The sequence below is a fragment of the Passer domesticus genome, chromosome 1, assembly GCF_036417665.1.
Source record: "Passer domesticus isolate bPasDom1 chromosome 1, bPasDom1.hap1, whole genome shotgun sequence".
In the NCBI taxonomy this organism is placed as follows: Eukaryota; Metazoa; Chordata; class Aves; order Passeriformes; family Passeridae; genus Passer; species Passer domesticus.
The window spans coordinates 100,859,575-100,874,002 of record NC_087474.1 but is presented as its reverse complement, the minus strand read 5'-3'; the positions used below and the strand labels follow the sequence as shown (position 1 = coordinate 100,874,002).

The 14,428-nt window shown below is 40.0% G+C and overlaps 1 long non-coding RNA gene across 1 annotated transcript in view; it reads right to left on the bottom strand.

Annotated features, from left to right (window-relative positions):
• Positions 1 to 14,428, bottom strand: part of LOC135306956 (uncharacterized) — a 117,552-nt gene that overhangs the window by 21,424 nt on the left and 81,700 nt on the right. The window contains exon 7 of the long non-coding RNA XR_010367709.1: positions 14,026 to 14,118. This is a non-coding gene — a long non-coding RNA (uncharacterized LOC135306956). The remainder of the gene's footprint in view (positions 1 to 14,025; positions 14,119 to 14,428) is intronic.

Here is a 14,428-nt window from a genome sequence, read left to right as displayed (position 1 = left end):
ATTTGGAAGCCCATCCAGCGAGGACTGCTTTAGAGCATTTTAGGGTATTATAAGACACCACAGAATAAGAGGAATGTCAGCGTGCCCTTTGCTAACAGAAGAGTGCCCATGGGAATAGCTGACACCACTCCCATCACCTGTCCCAGCCCAAAACAGATTGTGCATGGACTAGGATTGTGCATCCTGTTATCTGAGTTGCACCTAGTCTCTGAAACAAAAGGTTTGAAGCTGTCAGTACTGCTAAAACAGAGAGTATCATCCTACCCGTGGTGGATCCTTGGATACTCCTAGTCACCCACCTGCCCAGCAGGGGTTGGTTGTTTCACAGTGCTACAAAGATCTATGAAAACATTTGGAAGTTGGAGAAATAGAAAAGTCTTCAAGACCTTATGGGGACTGATTAAGGGACAGGCTGCTGTACTTTGGAAATAGCTCCAGATGACAAAGTTTTACTGGAAAATTCCAAGAGTTGTGGACAATTTGTGATATGTGAGATAATGGATGGCTGGTACAACATTATTTGCACTTTCACAGATTCCTGTAGCATTATGCTCATACAGCAAAATCATAAGGACTAGAAAACTAGAAGGACTCTTTCATCAAACCTTTTCAGTGATTCCAAAACACAAACCTTTTTCTTCCTGGAAGCATAGAATTATTTTACTTGCTCCTAAAAGCTGAGATTTTGTTGCTGCCTGCTGCCACATAGGGCAGGATAGGGAACAAGTCAATGCCTGGTGATAACAGTAAAGTAGTCACAATCCAGATGTTTTTCCATCTTTTATTTTTAGATGACAATATAGTAAGTGGGAGAAATGGTGAAATGGTGTAGGATGTAGCTGGGAGCTAAGGCCAGACAAGCTGGAACCGTAGGGTAGTACAAAGCAGTTGAGGAATGAAAATATTTCTTGGAAAAGTAATTTTAAGCACTGACCTTATATAATACATGGAATGTGAGTAGGTGCTGAAGCCATCTAAAAGAATCTAGCACCAAACAAAAGAACAGTTGTTTTTTATTTTTTAATAAATAACTTTACATTATAGGTATAGGAATCTATCAAGATCAGAGCAATTTGAAGATTATGCTAGGTGCTCACTGTGAAAGGAACAGAATGTTCTTTTAACAGGTATAAGGAAAATTTATAAGGATCTGAAGGTTTGTCTATCCTTATGCAGAGGCTCAAACCATTGCAGGGCTACAGCATAAATTAGACCAGAGATGAGGTTGTATACTCTTTTCATCATGATTCATGCTTTCCTGCTAGCTGCATGTCCTACGAGATGTCTTGTCATCAGAACCTTGTTTACTCCGTTCATTTAGAGTTTCACAAAGTCCAGTCCAGTTGGCTGAAATTGGAGGTGTCCACATAAAGAGGGTAAAAACACTAAAGGCTTAGATATGAGCATAGATTGGCTATGGGCAATAATTCTCAGAACTAAAAAAGGGAACACTGCATCACCGGATGAGCTCTGAATGGAACAAAAGGATTAGCTTAAACACATGCTCAAAATAGAAAATAATTTTAGCAATGTTGTTCAACTAGGAGGCTCTTTTTTTTCCCTCAGAACTGATCTGCAAGGGAAAAACTACAGCAAAGCAACTTCTCTTTGAGCTCTCAGGGCTAAATTCTCTTTCAGTACAAGTTCTACAAACTAATTTAAGAATCTCAAACAATGGGCTGGATGATTTGAAACAGTCACATTATCAGGAGCATTGTGAATGTTGCCTTTTTGGTTGGAAAGCTTGCCAGTTCACCTGCCATTCTCATGCTGCCCAGAAGCCTGGGTGGCCTCTCAAGCAATGACTAAGCCTTTGGGCAAAGTTTAGAATTTGGAGAAGTGAAAGCATAGCTTAACTGTATGTATACCTTTCCTTTTCAGAAGGCATGTTGCAGTCAAGGCTGTAAAAATCACATCCTTCCTTTCTTCCTAATGCTGATTTGGACAAGAAGACAACCATGGTTATGAAAGCAAATTACAGTCTGTTGTGATACAAGCTGCAGTTCAGAGTCCAGAACAAAAACGTTGCCCAGTAGATTGACCATATTTCTCCTACAGAATGTTGTTTCACTGTTTTAGTCTGTTTCAGAAAAAGTCTCAGGCACATGCAACTAGGCAAAGCTTACTGGAGATACTGTACTTATCCTACATAGCTACAGGACACCAACCACTGGCTGCCAAATGTATGTGCTGATCTCAACACCTCCTCATAGCTCCTATAACACACACAGGTTGGGGAGTAAGACTTAATATAGTTAATAAATAAAATAAGAATGCAAGATAATTTTCTCTCAAACCCATTTTACCTTATTGTCTGTCTTTAGGAGATGGGCAAATCTTCACAACCTAATCCATTCATTTAAACTACTTAGAAACTCATCTTCCCCTTTCAGACTTTCAGTAGTGCTGAAATATGGTTGATAACTCTGTAATCAAGCCAAATAATTTCCATATGAGTATATCTAGCAGCAGATGTGCATGTTACCAGCACGTGCTACCAGCACTTTGCTTGTGTTACTCAAGGACCTAGTGCTTCAACCAGCCTTTAGAAAGAGGAGAGCATTTTTTTCAGCACCTCACTACAACTTCTTTGATAGCTTTTAATACGACAGCAACTTTAATGGCTAAATGTGTGAATCCAGTTTTCCTGCAAAAGGTCAGTGTGCATAGAACCAATATTAAAAGATTAGAGGCTAGATTTCATGGATACTGAACATTGATCAGATTTTTTTAAATCTCAGTAAATTCACATTTTGTTGCAGCCTTTGTTTGCACTTAGTTCAATTGGAAAGGATGTCTGAGAAGGCCCCACTAGGCCCCATTCAAATATTTTAGGTCAGAGAACTGCCTGAACTAGGGATGCAAATTCATCCTTTCCAATTTTTTTTCAAGTAAAACTCAGTCCACCATCACTTGTAGTTTCCTCTTCTGATTTTACTCTTTACAGCAGCAGGAGGGATTTGAAAGCTGAGCTGTTTATAGCCTTAACCCATTGAGTTACTTTCTGGTGAAGTGGTTGAAAAAGTCTTCCGTTGGAGGAACAAGTGACAGTGTGCAAGTATTCCAAATCATAATGAATTCACCAATAAGTTTCTGGGTTTAAAAATGCTTTCCTTTACTTGTGTAGCACAAATGAAGTCAGTGGGGTTTCAAATTAAATAAAACTTGGCACTTCTTCTCAAAAAGCCATATTTTGTTTTGCTAGATCTGCATAACTCAAAATTGCTTAAGTGAAAGTTTCTTGCACATAAGAGAGATGAATTTAGCACAAGAAAGAAATTCAATCTTAATTTAAATCTCTAAGGCAAACAGGTGTTAGTCTGTGCAGAATTTGGCCCTCTGGGCCCTTTTATTCTACCTCTACATTTATGTTCTCTCTAAAACAATTGCGTAATTTCACCATTCACTCAAAGATAAAATACAACCTGTCACTCTGAGACCAAGGCATGGATCTCCCAGCTCTGAACAATGTCAGTCCCAATAAATGAAAGAAACAGAGAATAAATGCAATGTCAAAATAGCACTTGAGAAAGCCATCTTCCTTTATTCTGGTTTTTCAATTTTGCCTAAGATATGAAAAAAAGCATAGAAGTGTTGCAGATTTTTTACTTACTGCTCAAATATGTCTAGAAAAAAAGCAATAAGGATTAGTCACCCTGTTATCATGCCTTTTGTTGTTATTTTATGATCTTGGAGTTCTCAAGCAAGCGAATGTTTGCAATGTTTGTAATTATATAATTTTCTCTGAAAATTTTTATTTGCATTTACCTTGAAATAATGAGTTAAGAGTAATTCCAAGCTAGGTAAGTACTGACAATACATATAACATATGACAATATAAGTGAAATTGTAGTACACAGGCACCCCAATTGAACAGCAGTTCTCCTCAAGTATTTAAAGCACTTTGGGCAGTTTTGACATTCCTGGCTTTCTTTTGAAGGAAACAAGCAGGAATATTAGCTCTGGACCACACAAGTCTGGAGATGTGTAAGTGTCTTCTGGAGGACAGCAGTAACCAAGGAGGCTCTCTGGCTGTCTCTGTGAAAAGATTGTGGAGAGCAGATGCTCAAACTCAAGGCTCCCCAGGGAGTTTGTCACAGCCACCAATTATTACATTTGAAGAAGTGGGCTAAAAATAAATCTTATTTCTTTCCTGTCCTCTGGTGGAACATGAAAGCAAAATGGTCTATATGAATAGCCAAAACCCTCAAAACCACAAAAACCATTTACCTCTTTTTCACTGCTGCATCATTAAAGCACCATGTAGGTATGAAGGAAGAGAGGGCATTCCTTGGCTGATATTTCATTTTCTTTGTGAGTTCAAGGGAATACACTGCTAGCATGTTCTTGAAATGCAGGGAAATGGGCTGGGTTCTGGTGGGATTTGGCAAGCCAAAGAATTGACTCTGTTTCTGCCAGTGGCCAGCAGGAGACAATGTTGCAGTGTTAATAAACGATGATTAATTCCAACTCCTGAAAAACAGGGAGCTCTGCTGACTACCTAGAAATTCTCTAGGTAGTAGGTCAGTAAAGAAATGTGAACAATATTTTTAAGTCTTTAGAAAGGACTGAAGCATAAACAGCATTAAGGCGGGCTTTCCGAGGAGCTGTACTAATTTACCTTTCCTAGCACAGATCTAAGCAAATTAATTCAATATTTGGAAGCCTTTCAAGAATTTGTAAGAATTATTTTGCAAAACTGGCTTCTGTGGGTGCTCTTGTACTCCTGACAACACAAGGTTGCATCATCCTAAAGGAAATATTTTGAAAATATTTTCAGACTAAGTTTTTGAAAGAGACCAGTTTACAAACTACTTCATAGGGAGTTTTATCAGTTTGAACACAGAAAGAATTCTGATAGCCTGTTAATGTGCAGGGATGTGACAGATACACCCACACATAGTCTGTGTACTGAGAAAAAGAGAGACAAACACATAGGTGCTCTATTCTGGTTGTGGCTCTGTCACCACCTGAATGGTCCAATGGTATTGCTAGTCATTGATCTGGAAAACAGGTATACCAAAACCAAAATATTAATTCCTTGGTCTTCTAAGAGCTTTAAGAAGAAGGATTTAACTGGCCTCCATTTTTGGACTTCATAATACACAGTCCTTCCTGTAACAAGAATTGTATTTGATCCAGTATTTTCATAACTTTTACGAGTCCAGTATTTTTCCATTTATTATCCACACATGAGACAGGCCATGAAGAGAAACTAACACACCACCTTGTTCTCAGTTGTCTCTCTCTGCCATCCCCCTCTATCTGGTGTTACAATGCTGAGCCATGCTAGCAGTGGGAGTGGGAAGCCATGAGGTGACCTATCAGCAGTCCAAGTAAAAATGCAGAGGAACAGTGTGAACAGCTAGACTCAGGAAAAACATCATTTGACACTGCATGTTACTCTGTCAATTTGTCTTCCTGATTGTTTCCTTTACTCTTTCACAAACTGGTGTTTATTATTCAGTTGAATCATGCATGTCAAGGAAAAAATAGCCCACTGAATAACAGATGGGTCAATTTCATTTTCTCAGGGTTATTTTTCATTGATGGGATGGGGACAGAGGTTCAAGCTTGTATTTCTTTAGTATTTCCTCAAATGTAAGCCCAGTCCATAAAATGGCAAATTAAGACTTATCAGAAGAGTTATAATTAAATGAAGAAAAGCTGCAAGGAGGATAAAGTAGCCTATACATTATTTTCCTCCTTTTTTCCCCCAGTGAAAGCAGAATGCTGTCACATTCCTACTCATCCCTCTCTGAAGTCCAGGTCAGAATACCATGTTTCAGAGTTTGATAGAGAATAGCCATTAAATCAAAAATATGCTTAGAGAGTAAGACCTGCCAGGGGAAATGCCATCATGCACCCTTCAGGAAGATTCATCTTTCCTATGATTGAGCATGTCTTTAATAAGAGTCTGGCTGCAGAAGAGGGACACTGGTGCAGCTATTCTTAGAGATCAGCCAACAGGACCAACAGGCTTGTATGTCACTCTTTATGGCTCAGGAGGGGTTTGGATGCTGAGCTTATCAGTTCTGACAGAGACTCTATGATCTGTGTCAATGTGAGGAGCATTCCTCCTGTATCTGAAGGCAAAGCAAAGGGGAAATGCAATGATAGTTAACTGCTGTTCACAGCTGAGCTGGAGGCACAGACACCAAGCTTTACCTTCAACAACAAGAACCCAACTATCATAGGAAAGAGCAGGTCTGGTGTCTACAGAAAGCTGCCTAAATACCAAGATGTGTTGGTTTCTTGGCTATGAACTTGGTTTTTTATGAAAAAGCAAGCAACAACCAACTCAGAGACTGAGTTTAAAACACACAGTTGTTATTATGGCTATGCCAAGACTAACCTTGAGAGTCCTTGCACTAAAACAACGACAATCCCCAGCAGAAGCAGCTACAGAGCTTTTGGCTAGGTAGTGAGCAGTCAGTATTTCTAGATTGAATACCTGCTACGTTATAAAAATGTCAGCAGAGTGGATATTTATTTGTGGAGCAAAACAGTGTCATAAAGGGTCACTCTTGACATCCAAGTGACTGTAGTTACATTGCAACTATTTAGGTTTTTGCTAGAAAAGCTTATTCATTTCTCTTTGTCCTGAATCATCAGTGACAAGCAATTTTGGAAAAGGATTCATACTTAGGAGACAAAAAATGACAACTCCTGACTGCCAGCATGATCCACATATCTTGCAAACTCTACACTGAAAACAAATTTCAGTCTTCAGTGGCTGCACTTTTCAAGTGAATAGGTCCACTTACCTCTAAGACAGAAAGGGAGGAGATTTATCTACATTAAATGTGAAATGTTGCACTGAACAGTAGGACATCCTCCATTAAAAGCAAATTGGACAATATTTGCATGGGTTACCATGCAAATATGCAGAAATGGCTAATATTTGACCATGCATTTCATGTAGTAGTTACACGGCTATTGATCAATGCTTCCTTCATAGCTACTGACTTGCTAAGTTCATCTAACTGCTCTGAGGACCAGTGTTGTCTTCTATATTATGTCTCCACCATGCCTCAGGCTTTTTTGATCTTTTTTTTCTTTTCATGCTGACTAGCTTATTCTTAAAGGTGTCTTCCTCTTTCGCCTTGTGCCTCATTGTCCAATTTGCATTATGCACAATCCTTTCTTGGTACCTTATGAGTGATACCTCACTTTCTCACTTTGTGCTGAATGATATTACACTGAACCAAACATAACCTCTCTTGATTTTGCCGTGTCAGAATCCTCATGATCAGGATATGTCGTGCTCCACAGCTGAGGCCCTTTACTTGGGTGGATTATCTGGACTCAACAAAGAGGATTTTGCCCTCTGTTCATTCAGACTCAAATGCCTGAGGATATAACCAGCTCATTGGTTAAACAACTTCCTACATCACAGCGGTACATGCCGCAAACCACTTCAAGGGATGAGAGGAGTAATTCTTCAGATAATCTTGCACAGTGATGGAAACATCACAGGATTTATTATGTATGCTATCAAGTATTTTCCAGTTTTCTGCATAGTTGATAGCACAGTTGAATTTTTTAATACTTCATAGTTCTTTTGTAAGTGGAGTAAGAGACCTAATCTGACTAAACAGAACCAACTTAAAATGGTCTGGATCCTATAAAATACTCTCAGTAGCTGTTAGTATCTGGTCAACACTTGGAGATCTAAACTTATGTCACCAAAACAAGGAAGATCCCAAGGAGTCAGATCTGTCTTGCAGCAGCAGATTTAAGAGATTAAGAGCATTTCTTTCCTGGTTGTATTGATAATTCCACAAGATACAGGAAGACCCTCAAGATGTTATCACAATTGCCCAGTTCAGTAACTGAATTCTGAACCACATCCCTCACCTACTTTTGATCCCAAATGTGGCACTGCCCAGCAAAAAAAATGTCGCCTGCCATTTTATTTATTATAAATTCTGCAGTCTTAACAGAAAATGAAAGGTTTCATCTCAGATAAGTAAGGGTGCTTCATGTTTTATCTTCAGGTGACATTCTCCTTAAAGACACAAAAAAGAGAAAAGAAGTATTTACTGACAGAGGTTGAAAATTACTTTGCTGGTGTCCACAAATCTATCTATGTTAATCTATCATAGATAAAATCTGTACCTTTTCCCCCCTTCCACTCTCTATGGGTCAGCCATAATAATTTCAGTGCTTTTTAAGGCCACAATTTGATTTCATGCATCTGATCATCAGTTATTATTTATCTACATAAACTCTTTTTTGATGCACTGTATCACACTAGAGATGAAACAAAGGTCACAGGAGTAGTTCTGTGAAGACAGACAGTAAATCTTGGTACACAGAAAGTGGTGCTCATGGTTAGAAGACAGCTGTACAAGTCATTTTCATGGTCTGGGCTAAGGAGATGGGAGAGTCATAGCTACAAATCTGTCTAGAAGACACACCATTCACTAGCATAGGCAGAAAGACAGGATGTCTTTAAGGGATTTTTTTTTAACTCCTTTGAGATTTTTAGTTCTAGGACCACAGAAAGACCACAAAAATAATTAAGGTGTTAGAAACTACGGAAAGAGCAAGCAAGAGTAACATAAGGAGTACATGGGACTCATCTCTAGGCTAGTCATGGTCAGAAGAATAAGTTGCCTATAGAAGACAAAAGAGAGAAGGGACAGAGGAGAGAGTGGGGAAATGAGAGAGACACTGTAGTTTGAGGAGAATCTCTGAGATGCAAAAAATAGTATTCTGGATGGCCTATAGGACTCGTTAAGATGTTATAGTCTGATGAGGAAGCTGAGAAATATATGCAGGACATTATTTTTTCCTAGTTCTATAAATCTTCTATGCCTCTCAGACTGAAAAATAATTGGATTCAGAATCCTCACAGTTCTCATCGCTTGTCTGTTTCTTCCATAATACATCTGAAAATACAAATGTAAACTTCAAACACCCTGGTGGGTTAGACAGATGAGAAAAAGTGAGAGATGAGAAAAATGAGAATTTTCTTGAATTGTCTTGAAGTTCTAAGAAACCTTGGTCTATGGATTATCAGTTCCATGTAAAAGTGATAGCCAGAGAGGAGTTGTATCACAATGATCAAGGTAAGAGATTTCATGGTTGCCTTTTCCAAACACAAGGAGTTCAAGCAAACACATCCATCATGATGGCACTCAACCACAACTGCTGGAGGAGGAGTCTCTCCCAGAACTGTATGACACAATCAGCTGCATTTGGAACAGGAAGAGGAAGATGAGTCTTCCTCTCTGCTCAGCACTGGTGAGGCCACCTCTGGACTACTGCATCCAGCTCCGGGCTTCACAATACAGAAGAATACAGACTTACAATAGCAAGTCCACAAAAAGGTAAAAAAGATGATTATGGGACTGAAGGAAAAGCTGAGACAGCTGGGACTATCAAGCCCAGAGAAGAGAAGGCTCAGGAGGGGTCTTATCAAAGATATAAGTATCTGATCAGAGGAATGATGAGGGAGCCAGATAGGTCTCACTATAGCCCAGTGACAGGACAAGAGCAATGGACACACAATGATATACATAATTTCTATCTGAGCACCAGGAAACCCTTGTGACCTGGTGGCTTGTACCTAATATTTGCTATAGATGAGGTATAAAAGTTAATTCCCAGCCAGGTGAAGACTTTGTCAGACAATGGCACATGCCCAGAGCATCCTTGTAGCACTGACTGCCTGGAAACACTCAGGTTTGCAAATTTAGCTTGACCAGCAGGGAAGAGCAATGCATCCAGCTCTCAGCAGCTGCATGTGCCTGTGGAGGAAGAATAGAAGAGAATGTCTTGGAATTTCAGTTTTTCTGCCTTTTGGTGATTGGGACTTGATCAAAGTAATTTACTGCCCAGTGATAACTATCATCCAGAAGTTAAACCCACAAAAATTACTAAACCCTCTACAAGGAGTTACAATTTTATTTATTCCTTATCATGAATGCCTAGCTTTACTACCCAAGATAATCAATTCCACAAGATGAGTACAATGTTGAGTTATAGCTGTTTCACACAAGTGTATTTTGAGACAAACACACAAAAAATTTGATTCAGATCCTTCAATATTGAAGGCATTAAATGAGTGGGACAGCAGTGCCGTTTGTTGCTGTTAATGATGAATTAATTATGAATTGATAATTAGAACTGAACCCAGCATTCTTTGTATTGGTTTTGTACTGAGCATTATGACAAATCTAAGACCATTGGGGTGGCTGTGCTGTCTTGCAAACACTTTTTCATATCCGGATTGTGGAACCACGTGCTCCCCTCAACTGCTATACATATGCTGCTCCCACTGGATGGATGAGGATGGAGATTCTGTCTGTGCCCTGTCTAAGAGAAAGGTACAGAAACCAATGAAGGGATAAAAAAAGAAGTGTGATAACATGTCATGCTACAATCCTCATCACCAGGGGGAAAGAAAGAGAGCATGCTGGCTACTTTTCTCAAAAAGAAAATATTGTGGCAATGACTTCCCTCACACCTGTGCATGGATTTCCCAGACTAGAGTTACTCCTCCTTTGGACTAGTACAAATATATTAGTATTAAAAGGAGTATTAATGACAGTGACCTGCTTCCAAAACACTCATGCAGTTTATAGGATCAGCATCATTCATTTCAGCAGGATGAAAATAGGGGCAGAGGAACTTGCTTAAGGTCTTCCAATACACCAAGTGGTGGAGATAGAAATAGGTGTTCTCTCTGAATCTCAGCTCATCGTGCTCTGCCTACTGCACCTCAAAAAGTATGCCTCAGATTTAGGAGAGATGTGCAAGAAGAAAACTCAAAAAACTGAAAATAACTATTAAAAAAAATTTGTGGCAGCAGGAGAAGAAACTCTTCTCTGAAGTTGATAACCAAACTGTCATTTCAGGTAAGGGAGACAGTAGATGGCAGTGTCCCCCAATACTTCTTAAGGAGACACAGTTGTCACACTCAATATCCCTGCTACAGAGCACAGACCCACACCCCAGCCAGTGACAGATGCCAGACAGGACAGACTTCACTCCCCACTGCAAGTTAAAACCAGGCAGTGTCTGGAAGAGCGGTGCTATGCAGGCTCTCAGCTCATTTCTCCTTAGGAAAGCCTTGTAGCTCACTTTTTCTGTCTTGCAAGTCAAGCTGCTCTAACTGACATCTGACAGATAACAGGAGAACATGATGACCACTCCTGGACTGAAGGAAACAGTGGTCAGTCAGCTCATCAAATGTGTTCCATAGTAATAAAGCATGACAGCTTTCCATTCCTTAAAGTCCTGACATCTGGCCTTCAGACACATGGTATTAAAAAGCCAGGAAGAAGGTCCTAGGGCAGAACAGAGATCTGGCTACAAATTGTGTGTTTCCACTGGCTTCCTGTGTCACAATGAAAAAGACAGTATGTCCCTCTGCATTCTTGTTCCTGTTGAAATGCAAGAATGTCTGCTTTAGGATACATACTAAACATTAAAAAAATTCTGCTCTCTCAATCAACAGAAGCATTCAGAAAAACTCCAATGACTCAAAGAATGAGACTTCTGCGACAGATATATATCTGCTGAAGACTTCTCACAGGAAATTGTCAAGATTATTCCATTAATGTTTGTAAGACAACCACCATATAGAAGTCCTAAGAGAAACCTAGAAGAGAGATAAAGAAAATAAATTTGGAAAGAAACAGCATTATGCAATGGCTTTCCTAAAAACTGGGAACTGTTGTAGGGCAGGTACCTTTCAGATTTCTCTGAAAGAAGATGAGCACAACAAGTGGAGAGGTCAAGAATTAATACACAACTATTTCCAGCGTTGCTGGATATTCTGTTCCCTTGTAAAAATCAACATAACTCTGTCAACCACAATATTGGTATGTACAAGCTCGTCATCTGACCTCTTTCTGAGCTTTGGTATTATCTTGGACTCTGAAGACTTTTATTAGAGGACTTTGCAGCAAAACAACTGGTGCAGAGCACAGTGATGTGAACTTTTAGCACCAACCATCAGACCACAGCAGGACATAGACCTCACAACTGGCCCTGGGTTCAGGGTTAAAGAATAATGCCAAAATAAACCAACATGACAGGGTATGCCACCAGCATTTAAAATTAGCCTTAGTGAGTCATTCAGACATGTGCTAGAAGAGCAGATCCCAAAGCATCCACATTCTTAGCCTCCTTCCTCTACAGCTCCAGAGTGACACTAAACTTTTAACTACAGCATCCCAGTGAGCTGGTTTAGACACACAAAAAGAGATACAAAACAATAGTTTTAAATATACTCAGAACATACTCTGATGCATCCCATGGTAGTGAAGCTCAGAAATGGATGAGGTGCAGGGACAGGAACAGATACATTAATCATTTTGGATCACTAGCTAGTTGCAAAGCTCTTTCTATTTTCAACATGATGAGGAGAAATTTCCCTGCAGTTACAACAGCAAAAGATGTGGAATTTAAAGACTTCCATAGGAAGGATGGGGGAAGATACTTCTGCGGAAACTGCTGGATTTGCTGGTCAGTGGGAGGACCTCTTCACAGAGTGTATCTTGCTGCTTAGTTTTCACTGGTCCACTCAGTGGTGCTGTCATTGCTATGGGGAGGGGAGAGAGAAAAGAAAATAAGAGCCAGGCACCTGAAACTCCCTCACATGCTGATTTTAGAGTTCCTACATGGTCTGAACTGATTCTTCAGATATTTCAAAGAGTGAGAAAGATAGACTTCCCTTTGTGCTCACAAAGATTGGCTTCTATGATCTTCTCCAAATGAATTCCCTTGGTCACATATGGGCATCTCACATTTTGTGCAGTTAAAAGTTTGCCTGGTTTGTGTGTCCATAGCTAGAAGTTTCAAGGACTGAGAAACCAATCAGAAAGAATCAGTGGAGGACATAGAAGAAGAGGTTGTTCAGCCATTTAGGAAGAAAATGAAGAATACTTGTATGTGGATCCCTAACTTTAGGAGTCTCCATGATACACCAGTGTCTATTAATAAGACACTTTGCCAGAAGCTGAACCAGGCTTCTGGCAGAATGAATGGCAGAAGAAAGCTGTTTAATCAGAGAAACTTGGGAAAAGGACATTAAATTACCTTTGTTTAATGCTTTTAGACCTTTAAGGGCATCATATTATAGCTATCCTACCTCTCAAGGCATGTTTCTGTCTTACAATCCTAGTACTATATACAAGAGCTGCCTAGGCCAGTCCTGCTTTTCTGCACTAGCCAGGCACACTGCAGCACACCACTCCTCCTGGACCCTGATACATCCATCCTGAAATGTCCTGAACCTACATTCTGTTGCTGTGATTTTAGCACCAACTTGATGAAAGAATAAGCCTTTCTCAAGGGCATCATCAGCAGTAGCTCAGGAACCTGCTGGCCGGTGTTCAGCATCACAGACCTTGCATAACTCCACAAGATCAATTGCCAAGTAATGGCTTGGGCTGGGGTTCAAAAGTTGTTTCGGTTGGCACTTTCAGTTGTGCCACTGGTGACACTAAAGACAGGGAAAGGATCCAAATTTAAATATCTGACAGGTGTTGGCCAGGAATTTGAATAACAGAATTTACACACTTCTCAGACTCTTCAGTTTTCTTTAAGAAAAGCAAGCCTGAGGTTCATCTTGGTGTCACAGAAGCCAGTGACTTTGAAGATTATGAAATTGATGGGCAGTTTCTCAGAACACAGGGTGAAGCTTCAAAACGAACCACTGCTAGAAATCCTTGCCTTCTAGATGTGCCTGTGTTTTCCTTCTTTCCCTGAGCCATCAGGAGAACACCTTGTCACTGTCCACTCCTCTAACCAGCGTGTCCTCCCAAGTGCCCTTGAGCCAGTGTCGAGCCCCGGCAGAGCAAGAGCAGCGCACACGATGTGAGCACACAGGGCTCAGCTGCGCCCCGCAGCTCTGTGTTTGCACCCAGCCATCAGACCTTGCCATCAGACCCCGTGTCACATTCTGTGCCAGTGTATGTGCAGGCATGCTTGTGTTTCATGTCACATATAATAAAGAATAATTTTAAGAGGGATTGTCCTATTCTGTAACAGCTGTGACATACTTACAGCTTGTAGAACTTCTTGCTGCCAGCTTTCACAGAAGACTGAATTGAACAGGGCTATGCCAATAATTGATTTTTTTTTTTTTAGTTCAGCAATCTAAGCAAATGAAAAAGAAAGATTAGGTTATACTCTTATTAACCAGGATATAATTCTTCTGCTTCAATTCCCCTGCTTCCTTCACCAACAAAAGTATCACAGAGTCTTGGAATAAAATGAGTTGGAAGGAACCACAAGGATCATTTAGACCAATTCATAGGTATCTATCATATAAGTAGCTATCATATTTCTTTCCCCCATAACACCCTGGAGTAACTGACCTCTGGAGATTTCATATTTTTCAGCTATCTTTTAAAGAGACAATACACTCTTTGTTTTACTATATGATGTGCCAGAAGATCCTGAAGAA